The 5,213-nt window shown below is 57.3% G+C and overlaps 1 long non-coding RNA gene across 1 annotated transcript; it reads right to left on the minus strand.

Annotated features, from left to right (window-relative positions):
• Nucleotides 1–2,087: 2,087 nt before the first annotated feature.
• Nucleotides 2,088–4,002, minus strand: LOC115600408. The gene is made up of 3 exons (XR_003988939.1): nt 3,877–4,002; nt 3,456–3,604; nt 2,088–2,644 (listed from the first exon to the last, which is right to left on the minus strand). It is a non-coding gene; the product is annotated as an uncharacterized LOC115600408 (long non-coding RNA).
• Nucleotides 4,003–5,213: the final 1,211 nt, after the last annotated feature.

Raw genomic sequence — 5,213 nt, forward strand, 5'->3', positions numbered from 1 at the left:
TGTTCCTGCCTCCAGTTCTCGACTGCTGCCGACTCCAGGAGTCCAGCCTGGACTTTCCCAGGGCTGCCCTGCAGCCTCGGTGGTGACGTGAGAGTTACTGGGGGAAAGGAGGGAGGAATGTGGTTTCCATTTTCCTGTATATTTGTATATATTTAGTAATTTTTCCTATTTATCATTACTGTTCATTAAAGTTGTGTAGTTTAGTTTCCAACCCATGTCTCTCTCCCTTATTCTCTCTCCTTTCTTTATCAAGGAGGAGAGAGACATTAATAGAGAGCGTCTGTTATTCGGTTTAATTGCCGGTCCAGTGTAAAACCCTGACACCTGGCTAGAGAGTTCCTGCGGCAGGGCAGCTCTGGCAGTCTGTCCCCATCAAGGGACGAGACCTGGCTCTGGCTGCCACCCTGCAGCACTGCTGGTTGCTGCCTGTGGCCCACCTCCTGTGGGCAGGAGGAGGAGGAGGAGGTGTGGGATGGAGGTGGCTGCCATGACCAGGCTGGCCCAGGCGATGCTGGCACAGGAGCCCTCCTGCTTTTCCAGACCTTCCATGATGGCCGTCTGGCTGCCTTCTTGTTGGGCTCTGCTTGGCTCTGTGTTGAAACTGGTGCCCGTATCAACCTCTGGGGCACGTAGTCCTCCTCAAAGTCCTCATCCTCCTGCTGGCCCTTCCCCAGGCAACAGCAGTTCCAGCAGAAACAGCCTGGCCGGCTCAGGGCTTTGCCCATGCTGCCCTCCTTACTGCTCTCCTGGCTCCTGCTGGACTGGATGGTTGCTGGGATGGCCAGGTCCCTTCAGAGGTCCCTTCCAAACCACACCCTGTCATGGTTCTAGGATTATGATCCCAAGAACCATTCCCCAGCTGCTGTTGGAAGGTGTTCCAGAAGATGCTGGTGGGGAAGAATGGAATCATAGAATGTCAGGTTGGAAGGGACCTCAAGGATCCTCTGGTCCAAGCCCTCTAGGTAATAGTGCAGTTCCTATGAGATGTCTCAGCACGCTGTTGGGCTGAGACTTGAAACTGTCCCCAGTGGGAGAATCCACCACTTCCCCTGGGAGACCATTCCAATGTTCCACTGTCCTCCCAGTGGAAAATATTCCTCTTGTCCACCTGGAATCTTCCCAGGAGCAACTTGTGCCCATTACCCATTGTCTTAATCCATGTGACCCCTTGAAAATGGGGAATCTTCATCAGAATGCTTTGACTTGCTGGGGGAGACCCAATCCATGCTGGGGCTGCCATGCCCCCTGCAGACCCCTGCCACTCCTCCTGCTTACCCCATCTCACGTGTGGCCATGGGTGGTGAGGAGGATGTGGGAGCCCCCAGAGTCCCCACTTGGCAGCTTCAGCAGCACCGTGCCCATGGGGGAGCAGAGCCTGTGGGGGAGCAGGGGAAGCAGGGGGACTGAGGGGAGTGGAGCTTGTGGGGGACCTGGGGAGCAGGGGGGCCTGCAGCCCATCACCCCGGGGTTGCTCCTCAGGGAACACTGGGGCAGAAGGAAACCCTGGCCAGAGGAGCTGCAGTGGGGCTGCTGTTGACTCCCAGGAGCCAGGAGGAGTGCTGGGAGCCGTGGTCGTCCATGGACACCCCTTGGGCCAGCTGCAGACCCGTGCTGCTGCTGCGTGGGGCTTGGGACAGGTTTCTGTTCTGGACAACACAGGGGCTCCAGGTGATCACAGCCAGCCTGGTGTCACCATGTCACCACCCAGACCCTTTGGGGCAGCAAATGCCAGATGCAGTGGGTGATTTCCCACTGATGATGCCAAAGAGTGAGACATGGCTGTGTGGCAAGGATGTGGAAACACAGCTGCTCAGTTATGGTTCCCTTGCTACAGTGCCTTTCATTACATGGAAAAAAAGTACATTTAAAAAGTCTGGGAGAGGCTATTTCTTGTGTTTCCATGTTGACCAAATTGGAAAGAATGAAAAAAATAGTTTTGGGGTCTTGCTTTCATCCTTACCAGTGTACAGTGTTTAAGTGGCAAGGCACAGGATGGAGAAAAGGAGGAAACTGTTTAGAAGAGAAAAGAAAAACAAAATAGGAGACATAGGTTAGGAAGAATTTATTTTTAAACCGATGAAATCCGTGTTTTCAAGGTTTTAAAAATAATTGCTAGGTTCCCTTCCAGCTACAGCAGTCTTCAAAGGCCTCTTCTTCACTGCACTGTTAGTGCTGGAGAATGCAATCAGTGGCTGAAGCTGTGAAAAACAGCCCCTCAGTACTGATGAGGATGTGAGGGGTACAGTAAAGAAGTAAGCACTGCTCCTGGATGTCCTTAATCTGGGCCCTGGACTTGTGTCCACCTCTCTGGGGCCTCAGGAGATGGTCCAAGGCAGCGCGTGGTGGTTGCATCCCCAGCAGACACGGTGCTGTGGGGTTGTGCTGTGCTGGTGTTGGAGCTGTGTTGGCTTGTGTGCCATGGAAGAAGGCAGGTCAAGAAAGGAGAGGATGCTGCAGGAGACTGACTCTGGTGGATGGTAAAATCCATCCTGCCAAAGCCTGGCAGGTTGAATGGCTTTTAGCAAGTCCAGGTTGAGCCAGGTGGAGTGAAAGCTACTAAGGGAGGAGCAAGGTCTTGGTTTCTGCCTCTGCTCCCATAGCTGCTGGCATGGGCATGGGCTGCTTGGTGGAGGGGAAGTCATCCCTGGGGGAAAAAGAGTTCAAACAGATCCCTTTCCAACATGAATTCATCCCTGTGCCTGCCCTCCCCTGTGTTTGTGGCAGCAGCACCCTTGGACACAGAGGTCTGCGCGTGCTCTGTCCCAGCATACAGGTGCCCTGTGTCAGGGGGCAGAGTGAGCTGAGCATCATTGTGGGGTCTCCTGGTGGATCTCCTCATGGTGGCACTCAGGTGCTGCCCAGCTGAGCCCCATGTAGACAGGCTCCTACAGTACCTGGGCAATAGTGGGACCAGCTGGGGCTGCATGTGGACACCCAAGAACCAGGAGAGTCTTGAGGATGCTGTGCTTGTCTAGCAGTCTCCCTTGGGCAAGCAGACAGCTCTGCTCATGCTGTTCCCCTGGCTCAGAGCAGGTTTCTGTTCCTTGGCTCCTCTGTGCTCCAGTCCTGCTCCAGTGCCAGCCTGGCATGCTGGAGGGACAGGCTGAGCCCTGGTGCCCCAGGCAGGGTGCCCAGCCCTGTCCTCACCCACTGCAGGGCAGCCAGGGCTGCAGCTGCTGATCCCTGCAAGAGGCCAAGACAGGGCAGGAGGTGCCAGGGCAGTGCTGGGGGGCAAGGACCCTGCTGCTGCTCCTCCTCCCCACGGCCCTTTGCATCAGGCCCTTGGTGCAGCAGGGAGAGCACAACCATTTCCCCAGCTCCCACAGGGAGCTGCTTCCATTCCCCTTGCAGTCCACCGGCTTGAGATGATCCCAGTGCTGGCCAGGCATGGAGCCAGGGGAGGAGAGGTCCCCAGTGGGCTGGAGCATCAGCTCTGCCCCCCACGGGCTACTCACATGCTGTGTATGGAAGACAGGTTGGCTCACAAGGATGTCTACCATGTAGGTAGACAGCTCCTGCTGTACTGCCCTGGGCCTTTCATGTTCTTGATAGCCATGAGGATGATGTCTACTCGATGGGAGGGCTGGAGGTATTTCATGAACATCTGTGGGACGAAGGAGAGAGGAGCTTTGTCACCTCGAGCATCACCCAGCACATCTCAGCTGTGACATGAGACTGGGATGCAGAGCCAGGGTCTGCTGGGGAGGAGACAGAAAATGGGGGTCAGGGCCCCATGGGGAACTGGAGCTGGCTGGGAGCCTTTGCCTGGGCCCTGCTCCAGACCAGGGTGAGTCCCCATCATCCCCACTCATCCATTGGGGGTCCCCTCGCTCACGCTGCCACCCTATACCAGGAGGAGCCAAAGGCATTTCTTACCCAGAGCATTTCTCAGGAATGTTCAACTTCCAGAGGCTGCCAGGACTGCGAGGCTTCCCCACAGGGCTGGAGCTGCAGCAGCCCTGGGTCAGGCAGCCGGGAAGACCTTCCTGGGGAGGAGGAAAACCGGGATGCTGAGAGGGAGAGCCCCGGGCAGAAAAGTTGCTGGCAGAGACATCTTCTGGATGGGACGTGGTGAAGGGCAGCAGGAGCTGGGAGGTGCTGATGTGCCTGGGATGGGGCACGGGTCACTGCATCCCACTCCTGCTTCTGCCTCTGCTGCCAGCCACTCACTGCCCCCAGAAACATCCCCCAAGGCTTTCCCAAGGGGTGTCCACCTCCCTGGGGACCTGTGGTAGGGGCTCTTGGCTCTGGCCAGAGGTAAAGGCAGAGGGGGAAAGCCCTGGGGCTGGGGTCCCCTTGCCAGTGAGGCAGAGTCCATCTGGGAGGGGGTCAGGGTGCTGGGGTGGGGGGCACTGAAGAGGGAGGACAAGGGGCTCTGGCAGCAGTCTGGGAGCAGGGGGCTGGCAGGGAAGGAGGGATGTTCTCTGTCCCCCTCCTTGCACCAGGAGCTGGGCAGGGTTGGGGGCTTGGTTCCCTGTGCTGAGGCCAGAGCTGGGAGAAGTTCTGCAGAACCAGGGTGGAGCAGTCAGCAGTGCTGTGTCCCAGCTCTGCAGCATGGTTTCCAGTGTGGACATTGAGGATCAGAGGCTTGGGGACAGCCCTGGAAGACTCGGGCATGGTGGAAGCTGTGAGTGTGCCCAGGAAGGGGTCTCAGTCCTGGAAAGCTCCCTGTGGTTCATCCCTGTCACGGTTTAAGGCTGGGCCAGCACTTAAAGGAATGACAGGTGCTCTCTATTCACCCTTCTTCTCTCCCTGAAAGGGACAGGGAAGAGTTGTCCTCAAAGCTGGACAAACCCATGGCATCCCTTGGAGCAGAGGACAGCCTCGGGGCCCTGGGTGTTCACACAGAAGATGCTGGAGAAGCAGGCCTGCAGGAGGCTGCCCCTCTCTGCTGCAGGGACAGAGAGATGCTCTTCAGAGCAGGCAAGGAGGAGACAGACCCCAGGCTTGGAGATCTGGGCTGATCCCCATGCCGTGGGGGACATCTCAATGGCCATGGCATTGACACTCATCTCTGGAGGGAACATCCAGTGGGACCCCCTGGCCCAGTGTCTGCCTCCTTCTTGGATCAAGGAATTGGGGATGCCCCCTCCTGGGCCCTGTGTTGCTGGGGCCACTGGGCACCAGGAGGACCAAACTGGGGCTGGGGCAGGTAGCCCATGGAGGTGATGGCTTCACTGTGGTGTCCAAGCCAATGGGCTTCTCCTCCAGCA

The sequence above is a fragment of the Calypte anna genome, unplaced genomic scaffold (genome assembly GCF_003957555.1).
Source record: "Calypte anna isolate BGI_N300 unplaced genomic scaffold, bCalAnn1_v1.p scaffold_99_arrow_ctg1, whole genome shotgun sequence".
NCBI classification, from domain to species: domain Eukaryota; kingdom Metazoa; phylum Chordata; class Aves; order Apodiformes; family Trochilidae; genus Calypte; species Calypte anna.